At 39.8% G+C, this 13,973-nt stretch overlaps 1 long non-coding RNA gene across 1 annotated transcript; it reads right to left on the bottom strand.

Annotated features, from left to right (window-relative positions):
- Nucleotides 1-1,831: 1,831 nt before the first annotated feature.
- On the bottom strand, nucleotides 1,832-5,837 carry LOC109523044 (uncharacterized). The gene is made up of 3 exons (XR_002169687.1): nucleotides 4,974-5,837; nucleotides 4,004-4,095; nucleotides 1,832-2,536 (listed from the first exon to the last, which is right to left on the bottom strand). It is a non-coding gene; the product is annotated as an uncharacterized LOC109523044 (long non-coding RNA).
- Nucleotides 5,838-13,973: the final 8,136 nt, after the last annotated feature.

Genomic DNA, 13,973 nt, shown 5'->3' with positions numbered 1-13,973 from the left:
ATGTTTTCAAATGACAGCATGGGCAAAACTCATCCGTCAGCAGGCATCAGCATCATCACTGACACGTTAACGTGAATACATTCGCCCAACAAAATACCGTGCCCCACACGCCCCAAAGCTTCAGTCTCTAGTCGGTGAAACTGCGGCACACATACCTGTGGGTTTACATCTGCTGAATGGACATTTGCGCATTACACTTTTGGCATCCCACACAAACTAATTAATAAGCACCCAAGCACATATTGTGTAATATATATATACAGTATATATTTTTGCTCTAGTGAATAGAAGACAGCTCTTCCAATCACCAGATTATGCCCTTTGTAAAAACATGTTTGTTTTTACATCCAGTGTCATTCACACAACGGTAATCCTTCCTTACATTTACTGTTAGAAACAAAGCAACAAATGCACTTGTTTTTATTCTGTCCACTGGCCTGCCAGCAAAGAGAAAGAAAACACCTCAATGTTTCCTTAGGGAGAAAGTGTGAGTGAGGTTTTTAAATGAATAGTTTATTGGTGACCTTGTTAGAGGATTGTGGTATTTTAAACTCATAATAGATCCTCATAATAACCCAATAGGGTCTCCTCTTTCTTTATTTACTCTCTATTAATTTATCAGGGCCAGGTAAATTCAATTAAACAGGTTTCTCCACTGTCTGCTAGTGCAAGCACTCTATCTAGTGGTCATTTCAGTGGATGGCAGCTGTTCTCCTAGAAGGAACTTTTATGAAAGCTTTAAAAAAAATGGCATTAAAGAAAAAAAACAGACAAACAAAAGTAAAACATACTTGAGATCTCACTCTCTATTTTGCCTTTCTCAACTATATGTGAGAGTGTATTGGGAATAGTTCTGAATTTTATGTTGCACTGTTCTACGACACTGCGAAATACAACCACAATAATGAACAGTTTTGCTCTTCAGTGATACTTCTGTCCTTAAAAATATATATAGGACGACTGGGACATTTGAAATCTAATTTTATTTACCTCGTCTACACAGATGAATTCATCGTTGCAGGTTGACAAATTGAAACGGCTCAGAATGTGCCGAGGGCTCACCTGAGGCAAAATCACAAGTATGATGAAACTAACAGAATGCGACTTTGCATCCTTAATCAAACTCTGCTGGTTGCATACACTATGTCCACAGCAGTGAGGGTCATGTGACCTCCGTGCATGTCAGCAATTTGATCCAAACAGCCAGCAAAGCCAGTTTCCCGGCAACTACTGCTCACTGCATAACTTTGCCGGAGAAGATCCATGACCTATGGTGGCGCGCGCACACACACACACACACACACACACACACACACACACACACACACACACACACACACACACTTGTGTCAATAATGGCCTCAGATTTGGAAGGCTCCCAGCCATTCTCTGCAGGGTTGCGTGCCATCAGACGGCTGAACTCTTGCGTGTGCCGGCCTGCTGGTGGAGACAGACCAGCACCAGGACACCTTAACTCAACTTGTGGATCTTATCCCCAAGCTCAGCATGCCCCTCTGGCTCCCGAGCGAGATGACGTCCCTCTTTTTGGATCCATGCAGCTGGCAGTTGAGTGATGGAGCAGAAGGTCGTCACAACTTTATTGACTTCCAGCATGTGGCCCCTACTCTGTGGGTATTCCCTCCATGACAAGGAAAGGTTGAAAACAGCCTCAAGGCTGTTTGCTATAGAGAGGATGAAGCTTGGAAATCGAGAAGAGTCCCAGATGCAGCAATAAGAGCAAGGATTCACTGGTAAGCAACCAAACTATTTACGGAAATGCAGTCCAAATTACGATGAACTCTATTGCAGAATTTATTTGGAGTTTATCTTTTTGTAATATTGTGCAATGTAAATTCAATAGCTGCAGTGCGACACTAACATCCTAAGAGCAAACAGTGTTTTGCTACCCTTTTGGCTGAGGTGTTTAAATGCCATCTGTTGCAATATGTAAGCGACCAAGGATGCGGCAAATTGTGAAACATTTGGAAGTGCACAATGCTAAGATTATCGGATTCATGTCAACCATCAAACAAAGAACTGCCCCGAAACATTTGCAGTCAATATTTCTCATCATTTTGTGTTTCTGAAGTCAGCTCCAAGTACGGATAAAAAATAGCTACCGTAATTCCAAGAGTGCTAACATGGTCTAAGATGTATTTTTTTTTCTGTCGCTATTTTTTTTTTTCATTTCGTAATCACAATAAACTGGCAAAAGGAATGTAGGTGTCGAGGGCTCAAGGTTGGCTGGTATTTAGAGACTGTTTGGACGAAATACTGACTAATGAAGCAACAGTCTATTGTTTTCTTCATATCTCATATTGAACACCAGACACAAGTTTGAGCAATGACGACAGTCAAAGCTACTTTTTGTGCAGCGCCTGGCCAAAATGTCAGTACTTTTACTTACAAAAAAAAAAAGAGATCCCTGACACTGTTGACATATTGTTTGTTTCTTTTCAAGCTTCTTATATGCCTGTTGGGATTCAGTTACCCTCACTGAGGAATGTGTATGATGCAGTGGTGGAAAGCAGTCTCCCTGTTGAACACAATAGATCTCAGGAGGGCGAACGTGGAATGCTTACATTTGTATAATTGTCATCCATACCATGAAAGAATGCAAGCTTCTTGGCACATTTCACCAGCCTGTATTTTGAATGAGAAGGCGACTCCTTGTTTGTATTTGCACAAGAAAGCTTTTGTCTTTATTTGCGTTTGATCAACTAGACAATAGCCCGTCGGACGTACAGTATGTGATTCTGCAAACCACACTGTGTGTAATAAGGGGTTAAATTATAGTTAATCAAGGTATTGATGAAAAGGACTCATTTTGACGTTGTACGTATTCTGTTTTCATAATCATTTCACATGTGTCCCTAAAACCGATGTCCACCCTGTCATCATGGGGTTTCGGCTCCTTTAAGAAAGCTTCCGATGTTTTTTTGTGATGTTACTTCAACCATTTTGTCTTTTGTCAATGCAGGCTGAAACAGTAATAATTGAATCTTAAATGTGCTAATTTTTGTCATATTGTAAATTCAGTTCGATGTTTTCAAGCTTAACATGTCTGTTCTGTTACATTTAACTATCAAATGATCTAAATACCTTTCAGGAATTCCCCCAAAGAAAAGTGAAATGCTCAAGTCTCACTGTCCATTTGCAGGAGTTATAAGTACCGGTATGTTGATTGGGATTCAAAACTGCCTCGATGCCTAAAGGCACCACCAACCTTGGAGAAAACTTCGACCCAGACACTGGATGCCTCTCATCAAAACATTAGCATCGTAAACCTTAGCTGAGGCAGGTAAATGAGATTTAAGACGGGAAAAAATGACGAAGACCAACCTATTTTAGCTGCATGATCCTTGAGTTTTATGTGCTCATCTGTTCCCTATTCAAATACAAAGTAATGATGTTGACTTTCAATTGACGACGTCAGCGAGTTATTCATTGAAACATGTTCTTTTGGTTGTAGCTGTAGTTTGAAGTGGTGTAGAGATGCACTGCATTATAATGAAGTTGTTTCTAAACCCCCTGGAGGCCCCATGCAGGCAAGCACCATGGAACTCACTGAAGGAACAACTTCAATGCTTCAAATTCAAATTTCAAATTCAAAAATAGATATTCATGTATCTCAATTAGTTTATAAGCTGAGCTGCTGTAACTAATGTTAGTAAACTTTTCTGATGCTTCGTGAGACTGCTACAAAATGGCATCGTGTTTTTCTCATGTAACATATACAGTACATTCCCACTCACCACTATCGCATATTTTCTTTTCATTCTGTTCTTGTTTTTTTTCCTTCTTGCATTCCCTGAATGATAAGGTTGTTCAGAATGCTGGCTTGTTTGTTTGTATTCATTTGTTTGTATTAACGTATATATTAAGTTATTCAATCTTAGTTCAACCTTGTGGAAGCAGAGCTTTAAAAGTGAGTCATGTTTTTTTTATTATTATTTTTTTTTACACACTTTAAAGAGACTTGAAAGGATTTTAGATTCTTTACCTTCCTTCTGGAGTGCTGGAGGCAGTAGCTTTGATCGTGGCACGAAGTCAAGAAACATCATTGTCAGTGTACAACTCCGATTGTTGTGCCCACTTTAAAAAAAAAACAAAAAAAAACCGAATCATTATAAAATAATCACTTCCTGTGGTACAGCTGCATTGGGTGTGCCCGATCAGGCCAGATTCTACTGTACATGTGAGCATAACACCAATGAAGAGTCAACAAGGCATGTGGTTTGAGATGTCTAAACATGGATGTGTGTGTGTGTGTGTGTGTGTGTGTGTGTGTGTGTGTGTGTGTGTGTGTGTGTGTGTGTGTGTGTGTGTGTTTACATTCATATGTCATGGTACAATAGGCCCAGAAAACATGGATAACATGGATAACATGGATGAAGACTTCCAACTACTGATCGTGACAAGGAACATTGTTCCCTCATACACGCTTACACCACGGTATGTGAAATCAAACGTGTGCACTCTGTTTCTGTTTCAAGAAATGAATCTGTCAACATTGAATGAATAATATTAATCAAATGTTTGCATTCCAGCCGGACTACCATCCCAGGCAATATAGGCAAGGCTGCACATGCTAACGCAACTATTAACTCTGCTCTTGATATATCTCCAGTTGGTCAGTCATCACAGTATCTCATTGAGTAAATTGAATGAAACGCTTTTATATTTGATGTTATGTCATGTTTTGCAGTGTATCCATATGCAGTACAATAGATCGATATAAATATCTTTAGAAATGCATCTTAGCAGTTAGGCTCAACATTATTCATTACCTAAAGAGATTTGAGAATTTCAGTAGGAGCTTATCTATATTCTATACACGGAGTTTAATACAATGCTAGAAGTTATCGGGACCTTTTAAAAAGGGAATGAATAATTTTCATAATGTCAAATTTTTTTCTGAACACATCTTTTCTTTTTCTGCGTTCTTAAAACAAAATCCCTCTTTAACTCACAGTACGGCCATGCATAATGCTGAACTACTCAACTTGTAGCTAAACGGAAAAATGTTCCTCATCCACGGTTGGACGCATTTGTTTTCAACATAACTACTTCGTCATTGAAACTGCATGCCGCAATGAGCAGTAATTACCACAAGTGTTCACTAGAGGGCAATATAATTCACACAATCTACTATAGTACAACATGGTGCTGATATTTATGTCCATGACTCCTTGGCAAATCGTTAAATCATTTTTTTTACCAACTTATCTGGTGATTTCAAGTAATTGGATAAAAAAGATGAAATCAAATTCTCATCAAACAAACATAATGTGTCACTTACGATGCTTATCATGAACTCATCCGTCCATCCATTTTCAACAACGCTTATACTGAAGAGGGTCGCGGGAATTGCTGCAGGGCACATATGGAGACAAACAGCCATACACACCCACATTCACACCCTCACCGAGTGGGAACCCGACCCCTACACCATCAGCGACTTATCATGATTTCATCAATTTAAATTAGTAATAGCATTGACTAGGAATGCAGGTGTGACACTTCTGAGGACAAATGTCAGTGTCAATCACAAATGCAAACATAGCTACAACAATTCAAAGTAGTATTTCCTTAACGCGTGTTGAATGGGTTTTGATGTGTAGAAAGTGGACAGTGCAACAAAGTCTATTCACTCGCAGTTCTTCAAATGAAGACATTCAATAAAACTGGAGAAAATAAATGCAGATTGAAGATTTGTCATTTTAGCTCAATAATCCTCATCGGTTTTTCCCATTTTCATGAGGGTCTTGGTTGAGGTTGAGCCCCTCCCACCTTACTTTTGGGTGAAAAGCAAATTACACCTAACTGGTGGCCAGGCAATCACAAGCTACTGAAGACAGATAATTTGCCTTACTCAAGCCATTGTTCCAAGTGCAATTTTCGAGAGTGGTTGGTACCATACGCATTTTGGGTCCTCTTGTCCTTTTGAGACAACGTACTTCCGTTTATATTCTCCTTGCCTTTAGCAAGTGCGTTTTGTTCATCTCCATTGATCCTGGTTTATTGTACCAGTGTCACTATTCATACTTCTGTGAATAAATATTTTTGTCAAAACCTTTGAGTCTACGTTGTTTTTTTGGCTCAAAACCTCTGAGTCTACGTTTGGAGAGTCTGATTCTGTCCGGAACCTTCCTGATATCCTGACAGAATGACTGAAACTGCGATTGCCAAACCGCAAATATGCAGAGTTTGACTGTCCTGCTCTGTGAACACCGGATTATGTCTGATCTGGGTAAGGACCGTAGCATTTAGAGGTGCAACAAATAGGCAGCCACCTATTGAGTACAATTGCACCAAACTATCAATGACCCAAATTGAATCCATCACATCACTATTTATTCATCACAATTTTTTTACTTGAAGATGACTGAAACGTGCTATGGTAAAGTTATTTAAATATATTTGGAAATTGTGGAAACATCCCTTTGTGCGTCACAAATTAAAATTGGCAAAGAAACACATGCCAATAGGACATCCATTGAAGTTCACTGCTCAAAGCTTTCTGGAGACATTGCATTTGACACGGGTCCCATATTTTGGAATAAGCATTACAATAAATTTCATACAGTAATTTGATTTTCTTTAGTGCATGTGAGTTTTTGGAAAGTTGCTTTATGTGTAAGACATTGGGGTGTTTTTTTTTGTTTTGTTTTTTTTTTAACTAGATTGTTATGTAAATGCACTAAAGGGACCAGCCTTACGTACATGTCATAATTTTGCTGCCGTAAATTTCTCCATTGTTCTCCATTGTGAGACAAATAAAAGTTATCTTATCTTATCTTATCTTGTACATCCCATACATGTGCTCTGGGAGTACCCGCTGCCTGTCAGGGGGGGTGTAAACCTGTTTCCTACAGGGGCCCCAGCAGAGGGAACTTTACCGGCTTTTGGAGCAGGCTGCTCCAGATGGCTGAATCCAGAGCAGCTCGTGGTAATCGTGGTTTTGACAACCCAGATCCATTTTCCTGGTGCCCGAAAGCCCCCGAGATCTGTTTCCTCTCCTGATTACACTGGCCTCCCCCAGAGCTTTCCCCCCAAAAGAGCAAAAATGCAACTGGTTGGAATGATTAACGGTCGTCCGCAACGGTCAGATGACTTCCACATCTTATTTCGGCAGAGCTCATGCACAACAAGTGGTCAGGTTACGATTAGCTGTTGGCTTCTTGGAATGTTTGCATTGGGATGACTTTCTTTTTAAACAGAAAAAAAAAGAATTCACAAGACTTTGGAAACAAAAGGGTGCCCCGTTTTCGGACACCTAGCACCCCTGTCCCGCATGGTGACCAGAGTCACCCCTCACAACACCTCCCTGCTGTCACCCACACTTCACGTCTCGTGCAGACGTCTCACAAAGAGACATTAGGAAAAACATATAAAAGTCCAAAGGTTTCAACTTCTTTTTGTGAGTCTTCAATCTGTTTCGACAAGAAAAAAAAAAGACAATAATAATGTCAGTTACTGATTCAGACTGAGTTGGAGAATAATGAGGTGCCTCATCATTATTTCACTGATTTACATGAATGGTTTTACGCACTTTCTTCCTACAAAACAAACGTGTGTGTGTGTGTGTGTGTGTGTGTGTGTGTGTGTGTGTACTGTGCGTGTGTAATAATAGCACATTTGTGGAGTAGTGTATTTGTGTGTATGTGCTGTCCCGCACCAGATGCTACTTGAAAGTCATTGATTCAGAAATGAGTAAAGTTTTGATGTCAACACAAACTAATACATCTGCAGCCAGTGCAATCTCGAATGCGGTATTTGTTGCCTAGATAGGACTGGCATGCAATATGTCGTATTAAATGTTGTTCTGCATCGTGGCGTTAGAAAGAATTTTTCTTGAGAATAAAAAGCTTTTATTTTTCCTGAAGAAAACGTCGCAAGCCACATTCCCCTACGATATTCAACCACAGTTTTGAATTGACTTTTGAAACACTTTAAAGTGATGTCTTGTTACAAAAATAAATACATTAAGAAAAAAATACTGCTATAAGGGTGAAAACATGTAGTATCGAATTTTGTATCTGTCAGACGTCTGACTTAGTATTTTGATATTTCTTCTTATTTTGTCAACACTGTGTAGCTAAACAATTCGTAAAAATGACACCGCTGTCACTGGATTTGATCAGTCGATTGAGCCGTAGCCTAGCCAATGTGGCACCCTCGGTGAGATTTTATATGAATTGTTAACATTGGTTTTATTCCATAACGTCACTCATGATGAAATGGAAGATTTCCTTCATTTCATAACTTTTTCCATTATTGTCAAAGAAATCATGAGAGTGACTTGCCGTTGCCACATTAGATTTTTTGACCAACCTGGAATAATTTTAATGCATGCATCAATGCCCATACTAAATGTAAATCCACCAGCGTCTTCTTCGTTGCTTGTACCACCATTTGTATTAATATTAATGTGGCATTGCTTTAAATTTCAAACAATGTTAGCTGTTCCATGTTCATGGGTAGTTGCCAACAGATTCCCCACAAAACAGGTTCATTAATTTCATTTTAATCCTCTTTTTGTATTGACTTGAAGAGTTTTACCGGTAGTAATAATTTGCTTAAGTATAGATATATCGAAGGTGAAGTTTCAGCCGATTTTTGACTTATGATATTAGCAATGGCATGATCGCAATAATAGCATATTGTCATTTACTCTGTTGTTCCCTGATTATGTGTGTAAATTAAATTCATAATACATGCATGTGTTTTATCAGTGGCCAGCAAAGGCTAATGATGGGCACTTTTCCGTCCTCTGATTCGTTGGTCAGAGCAGAACTTGTTCGAGCCAACTTCAGCATACCTTGTGAATATCATAAATGTTATTAAAATGTTTTTTGGTTTTGTCACTGTGATTAGCTGGCAACCCATACAGGGTGTACTCTGTCTCTCACCAAAAATCAGCTGGGATCGGTTCCAGCACACCTGCGACTTTAGTGAGGATAAATGGTACAGAGCATGGATGCAAGTTTTTGTCATGTTCTTCGTTTTGTGTTGTTTTGTGGTGGTGGTGGTGGTAGTTAATTGCAGTGTGATAGTGTCCACCGAAGGCCCAGGTGCCAAACCGCTGAAATACTTATGATGTGTATCAGGCTCGTGCCGTAAGGTCGCTCTCACAATGAAAAGTAGTCAATAAATATAGTGACCCGAACCCCTTACCTTAACCCTTTTAACAATGTTTAAAACCGATTCATTTGCAAAACCTAAAACGTAGCCAACTTTCATGCCCAATAAAACGGCATAAGCACTCTGCTCATAATGAGAACTCTATTTGAGGCTCCTGCAGAATTTCGTTGTAACAAGTGTGCAATGACAATAAAGTATTCATTCATTCATTCATTCAAGAAAAACCGATTCATTTGCAAAACCTAAAACGTAGCCAACTTTCATGCCCAATAAAACAGCATAAACACTCTCCTCATAATGAGAACTCTATTTGCTCCCAAAAAAAAAAAAAAAAAAAGCAAAGAAACAGCTCCTCCCCCGCCCACCACACTCTGATGTTCCACCCTGTGGCCTCCATCTCATCACTGGTTTCTTTTCAAAACAGCCTCACAAACATCATGATTGATTCAGCCACTATCCTGCAGGATCTTTCAATGCCTGCCTGGGCTGGAGATTAATTTCATTTCCTCATCTTAATTTTTACTCATCGCCTCTCCATAAAAAGGCTAAATGTCAAGCATGCCTGACTCCTTCTAGTGACACGTCTATTCCAGCAGATAATTACCATAAGGAAATTGATGCTTTAGTGTGCACGGGGGAATTTAATTTACCCTGACAACCTCACAGCATAATGCTTTCCTACAGAAAGAGAATTTTTCACTTTGCAGTTGACTTTTTAGAGAAATGGGACTATTTAATGTGATTATCAGCCTTGAACGCATTTGACTTATTAAGGTGCTCTAAGCAATTAAGTGCTACATGCTGCTCATGCTTCCACATGTGAAACATTGAATACTGCTTAAGGATCCATGAAATAGGAAGCCAGATCGTATTGTTTGGTAGTCGGGTGCTTTTTTTTTTTTTTCCCCCTCCCCAGACTCGCCGAGTGATATTAATTACAGCAACATTTTTTTTTTTTTCCCCTCCCCCTCCCCAGACTCGCCGAGTGATATTTTAATAGCAGCAACACGACTTGCTTCAGGTTGTGGATCAACCTCAAGGTTTTCTGTTTACCATAACTTGTAATGGCCCAGTTCAAAAATGAAATGTAGATTCATGTCAAAATCAATAATCTCATCAAGACTTGTGTTGGTACATTCATTAAGAGTACAGCATATTAGTCGTATGTCCTTGATGTATCATCTCAGAGCCAAATACTCTGCCCAAGTTGGTTCCACAGGGCTTCGCAAAATCAGCTTTGCTGGATTGTGGTGCTCATGGGCGGAATTAAACTTGTAAATCGAGAAGATTTGAGAGTTGCTTCTACGTGAAGATTAAAAGAAAGATGTCTGTAAAGCTAATTTTGTGTCACGTTTGAGGTGGTAGGTGGAGGACCCCAAAAAGCAGGGAGGCAGGAGGTACACGGGGAACTGAGCAGATTATATGAACAAAAAAACTAATTGAGGTGGTAGGTGGAGGACCCCAAAAAGCAGGGAGACTGGAGGTACACGGATGACTGAGCAGATTATATGAACAAAAAACTAACTGAAGTACTCCAACAAAGTCCTGAAACCAACAAGGAACCAATGTAGCAAAAACCTAGGACAGAAACAAAACACGACAGGAGCACAGCACACAGACGTTGAAACCTAGGACAGAAACAAAACACGACAGGAGCACACAGACGTTCACATACTCACAATGATTCAACAAAGACTGGCAGAACCCAAGGAACTCAATACAAGCAAAGTGACGATACAACGAGAAACACCTGGAAAAGACAAAAAGGGTGGCGCGAGCTGATTGGTTAACACATTGGTGTCAAACTCAAATGATCAGATCATTAGCAAGCTCTGTGGGTGCCTGACATTGATCCTGTTCATTTGAATCAGGTGTGTTGCAACAGGGAGGGAGACTTGGAAAACATGCAGGACAGCGGCCTTCCAGGACCTGAGTTTGACACCTATGAGTTAACACAAGGGACCCTAATGATGAGAACAGGTGAAGACAAAAAGGACACGAGGGAACAAAACCGAATCTAGTCTTTTTTTTTCCCCAACAGTTGTATTTTACAGGAGAAAAGTTGCATTCCAGGATCAAAGAAAGCGACGAGAACAGTCTTTCACTCTAAATACGCTTTCTTTTTGATGATAATACGTTAAATTTTAATGACGTTGATATTCCTTACAGGCGGCCCGGTGTTCCAGTGGTTCGCGCGTCGACCTCACAGTGCAGAGGTACCGGATTCAATTCTAGCTCCGGCCTCCCTGTGTGGAGTTTGAATGGTCTCCCCGGGCCTGTGTGGGTTTTCTTCGGGCACTCCGGTTTCTTCCCACATTCCAAAATCATGCATGGCATGCTGATTGAACACTCAAAATTGTCCCTCGGTGTGAGTGTGAACGCGAATGGTTGCTTGTTTCTGCCGGTTCAGGCTGTCCCCCGCCTACTGCCCGAAGACGGCTGGGATAGGTTGACCTTAGGCTGACCCTTGTGAGGATAAAGCGGATCAGAAATGGATGGATATTTTTCACAAGCTTCATATAAAATAGTAGAAGTAGAACAATGTGATTCATCTGGATTAGTTTCATATCGGGGACCTGCGGTCAGGGCAGTCTGGGGAGAGGCAGAGTTCCCTGTGCCCTCTCCTGCTTATGAAGAATAAAAATAATAATAATAATAAAAATAATGAAAAGAATGACAAGAAGTCCTTTTCTATTTCAGTTCACTGGTCTCTGTGTTTCTTTACCGGTCCAATAATGTCAGTGATTTTGATGCATGGCACTTTTCTGTGTTTACAACATAAAACGTGTCAACATAGAATTTCATGTCATGTATATGCTGTTGATACTGCATATACTACTGTATCACATTTTGGGAAGGATCTGAATTAAGATTGGATTGAAGAAATTGTTTTCACTTTCTGCCATTTCTGTCCACTTCTATTGGACTGAGATCTAACAGAAGATGATGACGTTTCAAGGTAGTTTTGCGGCCTTGAGTGCTATTCTAGTTCCACACGGATGATTTGTTGAATCCTCGCCCTTCATAACATGAGAGAAGATCCAAAATTGCAATTAAAAAGGCAAATCCGAAAGTATGAGAAAGTGCTGTGAAGTGTTGCGAGACCACACCTCCGACTTATGCAGTCATGACCACACGTCTCAGATCATGCTGGGTCATAAGTCTCAACATTCCCTCAGCAAAACAACGGGGACCACCTAGCCGACTTGCTTTTTCATACCTGCATGTCAAACATTAAGAAAAAGGAAAACGCTTCTGACCCAACTCAAAGAATTGAGGAAGTCGGCGAGTGTTGCTGCAATCCTCATTTTAGCCAAGAAGACGCAGCAGGCCACAGCGCTCCTGCCCAAAGTTCCTCCTTTTGCAAGCAACTGCCTGAACGTTGTGCTTCTCAGGAGATAAGAGCAACCTCCCACCAAAGGTGACTCAGCAATCCAGCACACGACCGCTCCTGAGATAAGACTCGGTGGGGCCGAAAGGTCGTGGAATACTGTACTGGGAAAAACACACTTACACTGAGAGAAAATAACGCAAAGGGAATTTATAAAAATTATTATAATATTTACTAAAGCAAAAATTACAACAATATAAATGCTCAAAAATATACTTTTAAGTGAATCATGTGGCCCAGGCGCAAAATGAGCGAAAAGATCCTGATAGACATTGAAATGAGATTGTTATTATTATTGGAGAACTGCAAATAAGGCCTGATTCAATTTGGCCATGCCGTACGTCATTATTTATTTAAAAGAATACATCAATATTAATCTTCAAATCATATATATTTCTATCATATCCAACATAATATTAACAGTGAACAGTAGGTATGACAATGCCAATGTCAAGCATTAGCTTGTGAGTCATACACAGTCTGAGTAATATGATAAGCCTTGAATGAAATACTGTTTAGGGAGATAAATCTGATAAGTTTTTTTTTTTTTTTTAACAGAACAAAGAGTGGAATTTTTACCTCTCAAATGTATTCACTGGAAATAAAATAAATGGTCGACAACCTTGTGTTAAAGAAGGAAAATTCCACAATGGTCACTAAAATAACTGGAAGAGATAAAAAAAAAAAATGTGTCCAATAACAATTATTTTGGGCGGTGTTCCAGTGGTTAACACGTCGACCTCGCAGTACAGAGGTACTGGGTTCGATTCCAGCTCCAGCTTAAAGTTCTCCCCAGGCCTGCGTGGGTTTTCTCCGGGTACTCCAGTTTCCTCCCACATTCCAAAAACATGCATGGCAAGCTGATTGAACACTCTAAATTGAGTAGGCATTTTTTAATGTTTGAAACACCATTGTTAATTACTCAATCATTTTTCCTCTACATTTAATTGAACGTTGATATATATATATATATATATATATATATATACACTGTACATATAAATATCAAATTTAATTTGTGGACAGTTAAAACTTATTTCAATGATCATTGTGGATTTTCTTCCCCTTACCGAAAACGTGTCAACAATTTTGTCTGTGTGTGACATTTTTTTCTTCACAAGTGAATACGGTTCTCGAGTGTCTCAATAAAATGTCTGTTACATGCTTTCGTTCAAGTTCCCCAAGGATCAGGTTTTACACCTGCTATTTGTCCCTTCTTAAAGATTGTTGGTTTTGAGGGGGCAGTCTTGTCTCATACAAACATGCCACTGCTCATTACGGCACGCTTTCATTAGCATGACAAAGAGTCGGAGTGATATATGGTGGATTCGAGTTGAGCCAAGAGTCTAAAGAAGTGAACTTGAGGTGCCAAATGCGAGCCCGCATTAATTCATTTGGAGTAATTTTTACAGGTGGCAGAAGCACTTTATCGACA

Source organism: Hippocampus comes, unplaced genomic scaffold (genome assembly GCF_001891065.2).
Source record: "Hippocampus comes isolate QL1 unplaced genomic scaffold, H_comes_QL1_v1.1 scaffold36, whole genome shotgun sequence".
Taxonomy (NCBI): domain Eukaryota; kingdom Metazoa; phylum Chordata; class Actinopteri; order Syngnathiformes; family Syngnathidae; genus Hippocampus; species Hippocampus comes.
This window is presented reverse-complemented; position numbering and strand designations above follow the sequence as displayed.